Source organism: Scyliorhinus canicula, chromosome 9 (genome assembly GCF_902713615.1).
Source record: "Scyliorhinus canicula chromosome 9, sScyCan1.1, whole genome shotgun sequence".
NCBI classification, from domain to species: domain Eukaryota; kingdom Metazoa; phylum Chordata; class Chondrichthyes; order Carcharhiniformes; family Scyliorhinidae; genus Scyliorhinus; species Scyliorhinus canicula.
Genome location: NC_052154.1, coordinates 123,044,511 through 123,056,736, shown reverse-complemented (window position 1 = coordinate 123,056,736; position 12,226 = coordinate 123,044,511).

Genomic DNA, 12,226 nt, shown 5'->3' with positions numbered 1-12,226 from the left:
GGTTTCTTTTCCAATGATGTCAAGGCTCTTTCATTCCTTCAGATATTTCCCTGATCCACCTCAATCCCGGCTATGCACCTCTTTCTATTTCAATGCTGCCTTTCAGTTGATCTCATACCGGCACTCGCTCCCCGGGCTGTAACACTTTCAAACCTCGTGCTCTGTACCTGAAGTTGAAATCACAAACTTGACTGTCTCTTTGTTGTTCCTCGTGCTTCCTAACTCTCTCATGATCATCTGAGGCAATGTTAGGTTGTAATGATTGTTGCAGAGGAAGTTGTGTTCATTGCCATCTTCCCATCAATAGCTCTGATGGTGACAATCCGCTTTTCTAGCAGTGAAGAGGCTAAGTTCTTTTTCATCAATTCTTTTATTATTAGAATTTCTCTTGCTCCTTCTCCTTTCACGAGCATATCTAGGAGAACTAAACACTTAAGGCAATTTGAGATTAACTCTTCAGTGGAGTGACTGATGCCTGGCCACCAGAACGACTGCTGGGCTTTTGTTCAGCAGTTTACCAATCCCAAGTGATCCTAATGTATTTTCTGAAGAATTTTGAGTTGAAGAGTTTTAGGGATGAATATTCTGTCATTAAAAACTAAGAAACCATCAATGATTGTAATATGTTATCTGTGCTCAAAGTATTGGTGAAATATTGGGTTGTGAGGAGTAAAATCTAGCATCCGCTCTGATAGTAATCTTTTATTTGGATGTATTCGTCAACCTGCGTTATGCTTGCTTAATCTCTTGTAATCTCTTTCCATGGTTGGTAAGGGTTTGGTAATGAGCAAAGTATGTGCTTCCACTTCCTCAAAACAAATCTTCCTAATTGACTCATTCCATTGGTATTCTTCATAATGCATCTGCTGTTGTCTTGTATATTCAGTAACTGAATCGTAATTCATTTTTAAAAAAGTTATTAATGGAATGTGAGTTATGCTGGCTCAGCCAGAGTTAATTTCCCATGTCTAATTGCCCCTGAGAAGGTGGTGATGAACTGCCTTCTTGAACCACTGAAGTCCATGTCGTATAGGTACACCCACAGTGCTGTTAGGGAGGGAGCTCCATGATTTATACTCTTTATTAGTGTCGTTACATTAACACTGAAATGAAGTTACTGTTCTAAAACACTGGTCACCACACTCCAGCGCCTGTTCGGGTACACTAAGGGAGGATTCAGAATGTCCAATTCACTTAACAAGCAAGTCTTTCGGGACTTTTGTGGGAGGAAATCGGAGCACCCGGAGGAAACCCACACAGACATGGGGAGAACATGCAGACTCCGCACAGACAGTGACCAAAGCCAGGAATCGAACCTCGGTGCCTGGTGCTGTGAAGCAACAGTGCTAACCTCTGTGCTACCGTGTCGCCCATCCCTGTAACAGTGAAGGAATGGTGGCATAGTTTCCATGCATCTGCTGCCGTTGTCCTTCTAGATAGTAGTGGTTGTGAATTTGGATGGTGCTGTCTAAGGATCTTTAGTAAGTTCCTGCAGTGCATTTTGTAGTTGGTACACAGTGCTGCTACTGTGCGTCAATGGTGGAGGGAGTGAATATTTGTGGAAGGGATGCCAATCAAGCAGGCTGCTTTTTCCTGAATGCTGTTGAACTTCTTGTGTATTTTTGGAGCTGCACTAATCCAGGCAAGAGAGAGTATTCCATCATACCCCTGACTTACGCCTTCTAGATGGTGTACAGGTTTTGGGAAGTCAGGAGGTGAGTTATTTATCTCAGGAGTCCTAATGTCTGAACTGCTCCTGTAGTTGCAGTATTTATATGGCCAGTCCAGTTGAGTTTTGCATCAATGATAACCCACAGGAGGTGGATAGTGGTAGAATCAGTGATGTAATGACATTAAATGTCAAGGGGCAATGGTTAGATCCTCTCTTGCTGGAGATGGTCATTGCCTGGCACTTGTGTGGCACAAATGTTACATGTTACTTCAGCCCAAGTCTGGATATTGTCCAGATTTTGCTATATTTGGAGATGGAGGTATCTGGCGGTCCTTCGAGGGGCGGAGAATTGCCGGGGGTGGGGCCACTGCCAGCAGCTGCAGACCGGCGCGGCGTGATTCCCGCCCCTGCCAAAACCCCGGCGCCGGAGAATTCGGCAGCTGGTATCGGGGCGGGATTCACGCTGCCCCCCCGGCGATTCTCCGAACCGGCAGGGGGTCGGAGAATCCCGCCCCCTATGTCTCACCTTATAAGGGAAGGACGGTCATTGATGAAGAAGCTGAAGATGGTTGAGCTGAAGAAGTCCTACAGTGAACTGAGATGACTGACCTCTAACAATCTCAACCATCTGTCTTTGTGCCAGGTATGATTCTAACCAATGAAGAGTTTTCCCCCTGATTCTCATTGACTCCAGTTTTGCAGGAGCTCCTTGATGCCACAATCAGTCAAATGCGACCTTGATATTAAGGGCAGTCACTGACACATCATAATTCCCTTTCAGTTAAGCAGAGTAACCAAAGGTTTGGGGTTGGTTTCATTTTTAAACCTTAATCCCATGACATCATCACATGACCACTCACAGGACCATGTGGCTGCTAATGCTTCTTTCTCAATAGTTGCATACCTTTTCTCTGTGTCTATGACAGATTGTGAGGTGTAATGAACCCGTCTTCTTTGTCCATCTTTTTGAACTAAAAGCAGTTTAAGCTTGTGGATGATACATCTTCTTGTCAATTCTTAATCATAGTGCACTAGAATGTATGTTGGAATTGGGATATTTTTAATCTTGGCAAAAGCAGATTGCTAGTCCATGTTTCAGCACCACTGTTGACCTTGTCTCAACAGCTGTCATCACGGCTCATTGATTTCCTCTAGGTTCGGTTGGAACATACCTACCTTTTTGACCATCCCAAAGAATCTATGTAATTCTGTAATGGTTCTAGCTTGTGAAAACACCCTAATCACCTTGGAATTCTGTCGGTCAACAGTTATTCCTGAAGCTCATGCAATGGCTTAGCAAGTTCACATTTGTCATTCAGTTTTAAACTTGCTTCTTGTCGAACCTTGAGGACTGCTCTTACTCAATTATTATATTCTTCCTCTGATGAACTGTGTATGAGAATGATGTCCATATGCTATATTACTTCTTCCATGCCTTTCAGGGTCTGAGACATTGTTCTTTGGAATACCTCAGGTGCAGAAGCAATTTTGAATCCCTGTCAAAACAACAATGACCAAATAGGATGATAAAACTATTAGCAATCTGGATTATTTGTTGTTCGGGGCCTCACGGTAGCATGGTGGTTAGCATCAATGCTTCACAGCTCCAGGGTCCCAGGTTCGATTCCCGGCTGGGTCACTGTCTGTGTGGAGTCTGCACGTCCTCCCTGTGTGCGTGGGTTTCCTCCGGGTGCTCCGGTTTCCTCCCACAGTCCAAAGATGTGCGGGTTAGGTGGATTGGCCATGCTAAATTGCCCGTAGTGTAAGGTTAATGGGGAGATTGTTGGGTTACGGGTATACGGGTTACGTGGGTTTAAGTAGGGTGATCATTGCTCGGCACAACATCGAGGGCCGAAGGGCCTGTTCTGTGCTGTACTGTTCTATGTTCTATGTTCTAACTGCCAAAAGCCACTGTTTGCACCCGAGGGTGCTTTTTGCTAATCTGGCGAGGTTTTCATCCACTGATGCGATCGGTGATTCTTCCACTTTATTGACTTGTACAACTGAGTCAAGTTCAAAGAGGTTCTAATTGAACCATGAGGCTTTGCCGCTGCAACCATTCCACAACACCACTTTGTCACTATGGTTACTTGTTGTAGCATGTGTTCAACCAAACTTCTAATTTTGTCCAGTAGTGGGTGAGGGACCTTCCTTGCTGTGAAGAGACATAAAGGCTTAGCATCCACCGTGATACGTGATATTCTGTTTTCAGCTTAACCTGAAAAAAGGGATGGAAATTCATTTCTGAATACATTACTGAACTCTCATCAGCAATTTCATCAACCTTGTAAATCAGCCGCATGCCTTTCTGCTCAGTAGCGATGATTCCTGGTTTTGTAAAACCAATCAGGTGTTCAATATTTTTGTCTCCTTGTATCTTGGTCTTGCTACATGTTGGCATTTTCAGTGTAGTCCCTCCTGAACCTTGCAACTGAATACAGGATGGCTGCAACATATTTTTATACCATTTTATTTTGTCAGATAAATACTGAAACACTTGCCCCAGTATCTAGCTTGAATCCTGTGGAGTGTTCATAAACTTTTAATTTAATACACCGATAATTATTTTCTGCTTCATTAACTTCTCTTCAGAAAATTATTTTTATTCCTGTGGCTCTTCCACTTCTTGGATTTGATTTGATCTTGGTGTTTTCTCTTTCTTCCTGTAAGCTGCTTGTATTTTAGATCACCACAGTTTTTAAATGTCCTAACTTTCCAAAGGTGTGGCATTCTGCTCCCCATGCTGGACATTCTTCTCTCTTGTCTCCTGTCGTCAACATTTGCTGCTAGCCATAGGGGTCATTGTTGAATTAATCCATGCATTCACCTAGCTTTTGTTTCCTTTCTTATTAAATTTTGCTCATTCGATTGGATTACATTTTTTAAACACTGAAGTAAGCATTAAATGCCTGGAGAACTTCACTATATCAGCTTGAAATTTTGTCGACTTCCTGTCTCACTGTTACATTGTCTGCAATAGCCCTAATACTGCATAAAACATTGACCCAATGCTTTTGTTTCTTCTTATGCAAACCTGAATCTGGTCTGTATCTCTTCCTCCAATTGTCCCAGTGTTGAGCCTGCTATGAGATTGCAGCGCTTCGGAAAGTTTTTGGAAGTGACAATGTCGGTTCCATGCTCGTGATAAGCTATGGATCTGTTTCTGATTCAGTAGTTTGCCTTGTAGATTATCATCTATGCTCACTACAGTAGCGGCTACAGTATCAGCGTGCAACCACTGCACCCATGATGCTCTCAGCTGAGTCCTCCATCCCTTATTCTTCTTATCCTTTTTCCAAGGATTCGTACGTCTTTCAGGTTTGCTGTTTACCCTTGGGATTTTCCTGGGTCTGTATGCTTTGTCTACTGCCACCATGCTTTGTCCTGTGTTTGGGGTCGAGGTGGGATTTCTTTTGGGTTTTCCTCTACCCAAGATTGCCACCATAGTCTGTTCTTGTTTATTTAAAGATTTATGTACATCTCAGTACTCTACACAAGGTTGTACTTTATAATAATAATCTGTATCGTCACAAGTAGGCTTACATTAACACTGCAATGAAGTTAATGTGAAAAGCCTCTAGTTGTCACATTCCGTTGCCTGTTCGGGTACACGGAGGGAGAATTCAGAATGTCTTCTGGGAGGAAATTGGCTTCCTGCCAAATCACACTTACTTAATCATGTGAAATTGCATCATAGTTGCATCAACAGTTACATCAGAATCATGTGCATCTGATGTTAACTCTTTTCACTATATCTTCCCCCACCCCAAGTCTTTATGCCAACAATATACGTCTTCCTACACAGACCACATTGCCTTTCTATCAGCAAGTGACACGCCTCTAATTTACATCTGACTGCAGCTCCAGAGAACAGTTTCATCCATTCTCGTATGGCATACAGCTTCCGGCAGCACGTCACTTCTCTCCCATGTTATACTGAGGGTCCACCACAGAGACATTTGTTTAAAACTGAGGATACAAGTTTTGTTTTTGCAGGCGATGTGCTAGGGGTTTAGAGGGACTGATGAAGCAATCATGAACTCGGTAGTGTAGATGAGCCTTGTGATTGTGTAACTCAGGTGGCAGTTAATCAGCAGCCCAGATTACCCATCTCTCACAACTTCTATTTCCATGGAAGTTAACAAAAATAAAAATCATGGGGATGTAAAATGGGTTGCTGACTCGCTGTCACTAATTTTACACAAACGCATAAAGTTAAAACCTACTTTATCACTGTATCATTCCATCATTAACAAATAGGTAAAGAAATGGCCAATGTGTAGAATGTGCTAAATTATCAGTAAAGTTAATGTGAAGGGAATAAAAGCATTTAGATATTTAGGATCCGGCTCGATTGAAGAATTGCCAATTGCAAGCATACAGTCAATAGAAAGGCAAAGCCTACTTCAGTATTCTTATCTTCAGATCTACAAGAGAACTGAAAGCAGATGGCAACAAATCAGAAGACTGTGTGAGTTAGTTAACCGTATGAAAGAAACACGTACTTGGCAGGAGTAGGCCTTCCATTTTTCTTTACAGACACATGAAAGCAGCTAGTTGTGAACATGATTGGAAAAGTTGGCTCCATGTACCTAAAGAATATGTCAATTGTTCATAAGACCCTGACCTCCTGTCTGCCAATGGCATAAACTTCATAAATTAGCTTGTGCTTACAATAGAACTCTTTTATAATTAATTAAAGGAAAATACTGCGGATGCTTTAATTCTGAAACAGAAACAGAAAATGCTGAATAAACCCATCAGGTCTGGGAGCAATTGTGGAGAGAGAAAAAGAGTTAACGTTGCGAGACCCCATGACTCTTCTTCGGAACTGAAAAGGGGCAGAAATATAATGAGTTATGTAAACGGCGGCCGGAATTCTCCGGCCTTTTGGAATTCTCTTTTTCCGCCGGCTGTGCACTCCTCGCAGGCTTCCCACCGGCGTCGGGTGGGTTCAATGGAAATCCCATTGACAAGTGGCGGGAGCAGAGAATCTCGCGCCAGCGAACACTGCACCTCTGAGAAATACGTGGCTACGGGACAGGAAAATCCTGCCCGAGATCCACTGTATTCACTGCACTCAATGCAGTCCCTTCTACATTGGGGCGACTAAACGCAGACTGGATGACTGCTTTGTGGAGCGCCTATTCTCAGTCTGCAAGCATGACCCCTATCTTCCTGGTCGCTTTCCATTTCAACTCAGCATCCTGCTGTCATGCCTACATATCCATGCTGCAATGGTCCAGTGAAGCCCAATGCAAACTGGAGGAACAACACATCTTTCTATTAGGTGTGTTTTAGCCTTCTGGACTCAACTTTAGACTGTGAGCTTTCCCTTCCACCTTGGTTCTTTTTGTTTTCTGTTTACTTTGTTTGTCCCAATACAAACATCCCCTTTCCCTACAAGACCAGCAGGTTTTTAATTTTGCTTTCACTGAATACTGACCTTTGTTCACTATTAACACGTTCCGCTATCTTACTGTTATGCCACTATCAACACCTTCTTTAGTCCTTAATGATACCATCAACACTCCCTTTAATTTATGTGCTTGACACCTTTGTCAATCTCCTTCCCTCCGACCTCTCCCTTACTTTCTATTCTCTGCCATATCTCCTGCCTCATCTCCAACTATATAATCCATCACATTTCTACCGTTCTTCAGTTCTGAAAAAGCATCAGATGGACTCAAAAAGTTTATCTTTCCACAGATGCTGCCAGAAGTTTTATAATCAAATCTCCTTTGCCACATTGAAATGTTGTTGTACCAGAAAACTGATTGAGTAGGACTGATACTCGAACCTGGAACCACTGGAAGAAAAATGATACAATCATAGAATCCCAACAGTGCAGAACGAAGCCATTTGGCCCCTTGGGTCTGCACCGACCCTCTGAAAGAGCACCATGCCTCATCCCATGCCGCTGACTATCCCCATAACCCCATAACCCTACCTAACTGTTGGACACTAATCTATGGACAGTGGGCGGAAACCAGAGCACCTGAGGGAGAACGTGCAAACTCCACACAGCTGGTCACCCAAGGTTGGAATCAAACCCAGTTCCTGGCACTGTGAGGCAGCAATGCTAACCACTGTGCCACTGTTAGAAGTACTGGAACCCAGTTGTGGAGAGATGGTGGTAGGAGTGGAGTGGGTGAAGTGGGAGCAGGGTGTTGGCGGGAAGGGGGGGGGCAGTGAGTGAAGGTGTCTGGGGATGGGAAAGGATTCTTTCAAGGTGCAGAGGTAGTGATAACAGAAGGTCTGAGAAAACAGAAGGTCTGAGAAAACTAGGGAGAGCTTTGGATGCTCTGGAGAGTATTTTGGGTTTGGAAGTATTGCAACAGCTTTCTGGAGCAGGTTGAGGTTTAGCAACAGGTTAAGAGAGCAGAGGGTACAGGTGAGCAGAGGCTTTTAATTTTCATCCCCTTCCTCCCATTTAGTTCTAAATCCATTTCACTGGAGCATTTCCCAGCACTGGAGCAAGTTCTTTATTGTGAAACAATTGTGTGTTTCTTTATGTCCAAACACACAACATAAGTTCACTTTAAACAAGTGCAAAAATGACTCCTGGCTTCGCACCACCAAAGCTAAAGCCATTTGTGGACATTTGTCCCCACCCTCAGAAAAGACAGATTGCTGCATTCCCTCTTTGACCTGGGCACCAACTTTAAGTACTTTCAAATTACACTTTTGGTAAAGGCGTAAATACTTTTCAGAGTTGAGTAAGTTGCTCGGTTACTGCTAGGAACACTGGCCTTTCTGCAACAATATGGAGTAGGAGTGGAGGGGAGTTTAATAAATGAAGGAACTAATAATAACATAATCATGTCCTACTTTCCACGCCATCACTTCACAAATCATTAATCTTTCTTTTATTCTTTCTCCGCCCCACCATTGTCTTCACCCGCACTATGCTCCTCCTTACCAGCCATTCATCTTCCAGTTTGGACAGGAGGCTAACTTTAACCTTCCAACTCAGCAAATGTTGCCAGGACCTGCTGAGCATTTCCATAATTTTCTCTTATGGCTCCAGATTTTCAGTGCCTGGCATGATTTAATTTGGCAGAAGTTTGTTTTGGGTGGTAGTTTACAAGCGAACACTGGTTTTGAGTATCAATGGATAACAGAAGGATATTGACTTTTTTAAAGGACACAACTTAAGAGAGTAAGAATGAAAGAATGAGTTGACCAGTGGTCCATTTTGACGGGCAGAACTCATCATCATACATCTGCAGTGGGCCCTGGGCAAGAAAGGGAAGCAGCTTCCCACCCGCAGCTCCTCTGGTCACCACAATAATAGGCAACACAGAGGTTGGCCTGGCTCAAACAAAAGCACCTAACAGCAGTTGAACAGCAACAGTGGCATCCATTTGCAGGAGGGGAAAGTTAGACGTGTGCCTTGATGCAGGGGATGACTATTGCCATCATGGAGAGTGCCCGACTCCAAAAGAATAAATTGAAACTTACTCAAAGCTCCTCTTCAGCTGCATCAGCAGTTTGGCCAACAATCCTGCCTGTTCTAGGCTTAAACAGCAATAGGGATCCTATCTACAACAGGGCATTTGGTTATAGCGGTATGCCCCTTTGAAGATGGCAACCAGTAAGATGTACCAGTGTAACCAGGGCAGTAAACCCTTTTCGGAATGTCACAGCCCCTTTTATGCAGGCAGCTCAAGTTAAATTCGAACCCACACCTTTGAAACAGTAAAAGAGAACATGACTGCTTTAAAACATTTTTTGCCACTGAAGGGGCAATTTAGCATGGCTAATGCACCTGCCATGCACATCTTTGGGTTGTGGGGGTGAGACCCATGCAGGCACAGGGAGAATCTGCAAACTGTGCATGGACAGTAACCTGGGAACAGGATCTATCCACTGCGCCACCGTGCTGCCTTACACATGACTTTTAATAATAAAACTGCAAAAGTTACGAAAGCTAGCACATTCATTCTTTTAAAAATTACCTTAATCCAGAAATTCATGCATTTCTATATTTTGTGCCTGTCTCCAGCACTTATACATTAACACCAATGTGCTTACTGGAAACAAAACGCTGACAAATAAATGTGTGCTTTGTCCTGTAAGCAATCTTCACATCATTTGAAAAGTGGCTGTAGGTTTTAAACAACAAGCACTCCATCATTGACCAGTCTCACCAACTTTTCAAATATATCTCAGGAAAGATCATTTACCTTCGAGATATTTCACAAAATGCCCAGCCAGGATTGTTTAGATGTGGTGGATGAAACAAACAGAAATAATTTTTATTCGATAAGGAGGTAATACCAAAAATTGTGATAGAAAAGGTGCATCAATATGTAATGCTTTTATAATAAGGGCAGACATTTTGTGATAACTTTTAAAAAGAGGTGTTGTCAACAAAGTGTATTTTGGCACCATCGCTTCATCCTTAGAATCCCTACAGTGCAGAAGGAAGCCATTTGGCTGATTAAGTCTGCATCTACCCTCCAGCATGGGCAGGTTGGTATGGGCAGCATGGTAGCACAATGGTTAGCACTTGTGGCTTCACAGCTCCAGGGTCCCAGGTTCGATTCCCCGCTTGGGTCACTGTCTGTGCGGAGTCTGCACGTTCTCCCCGTGTGTGCGTGGGTTTCCTCCGGATGCTCCGGTTTCCTCCTACAGTCCAAAGATGTGCAGGTGAGGTGGATTGGCCATGCTAAATTGCCCTTAGTGTCCAAAAAGGTTAGGTGGGGTTGCTGTGCTATGGGGAGGTATGGGCTTGGTAGCGTGCTCTTTCCAACAGCTGGTGCAGACTCGATGGGCCAAATGGCCTCCTTCTGCACTTTAAATTCTATGGGCGGTATTCTCCCCCCACCAGGCCGGGTGGGAGAATCGCCAGGGCACCGCGCGAATCGCGCCATGCCGCCCTGACACCTGTATGCGATTCTCCCACCCCGGCGAGCGGCAATTCTCCGGCCCGCATGGGCTGAGCGGCCGCTCCGACACGACAGGTTCCAGCCGGTGCCGTCCAACCTTGGTCGCTGCCGGAGGGAACTGTGCGGGAACGCTGGAGGGGGGGGCCGGCCTGTGGAGTGGGGGTGGTGGGGGCTCCTTCACGGGGGGGAGGGGGGACTTCCATGGGGTCTGGCCCGTGATCAGGGCCCACCGATTGGTGGGCCGGCCTCTCCCCCCCCGTGCCTACTTCGTTCCACGGCCGGCCTCATAACACCGGCGCCATGTTGGTGAGGGGCCGGCGCGCATAAGAAGTTCCCTGCGCATGCGCAGGATGGAGCGGCCCAACTGCACATGCACATGAATGAGCTGCCCTAACTGCGCATGCGCGGGCTGGCGCGGCGCCAAATGGGCGCCGCGTAAGGAGGCTGGAGCGGCGTCAACCGCTCCAGCACTGTGCTGTCCCCCTGTGGGGGCCAGATTATGTTGTGCCCGGGCCCTGTTCGCGATGTCGTGAAACGCGACGGCATTCATGACGGCGCGGGCACTTCGGCCCGGGAGCGGAGAATCCCGCCCCCTCACTATGAAAAGATAACCTGAGGCACACTGCCCCCAGCCTATCACTGTAACCCCACATAACCAGCACATCCTTGGCCTGTGGAAGGAAACCAAAGCACCCAGAGGAAACTCACAGAGACACGGGGAGAACGTGCAAATTCCACATGGACAGTTACCCAAGGCCAGAATCATACCCGGGTCCCTGGTGTTGTGAGGCGCAGTGGTAACCACTGTGCCACCATTATTTTCTCTTATATCAAAAGCTGAGGATACACACAAGGATGGTGGATAAGATGCAGTTGATTGGAGGCAGGAATGCAGGGCTTAACCGTTAAATGCAGCAGTATTAGGAGTAGTTTTGCAATATGTCAAAATTAGGGAGCACCTCAGTCATTGAACAACAGCATTTGGGGAGATGTAGGGCGCGATTCTCCGCTCCCGCAAGGCATCAGGAAGGCCGTTGTGAACTCGGCCGAGTTTTACGACGGCTCGAAACGGCCCCGTTCCCGATCGATTCTGGCCCCGGAAATGGGCTAGGAGCGGGGCTGCGTGAAACACTTGGGGAATGACAGCAAAAGCCCGCGACCCCCGAATGACGCCAGAATGATGCCCGAGTGACGCCGCTCTGCATCGTAAAAGGGCGCGCGCGACCACAGCAAGTGAGGGGGTGAAAATGTCGGAGCCACGGAGGGTCGCCCCGAAGTTCGGTGAGACTTGACCTCGAGCCCCTCCTCGATGAGGTGGAGCAACAGAGGGGCATCATCTGCCCTAGAAGAGGGCATCGCCACCCTGCCAGCGTTGTGCGACGGGCCGAGCGTGGGGTGGGCACAGCAGTGAGTGCTGTGGGGCAGACCCTTCGGTCTGGGGAGCAGTGCCGGAAGAAGCTCCACGACCTCATAGAAAAATGTAGGAGCAATAGGGTGGTTGTGATGGGAGATTTTAACTTCCCCAACATTGAATGGGATTCGTGTAGTGTTGGAGGCGTAGATGGAGCAGAGTTTGTAAGGAGCATCCAGGAGAGTTTTTTAGAGCAGTATGTAAATAGTCCAACTCGGGAAGGGGCCATACTGGACCTGGTATTGGGGA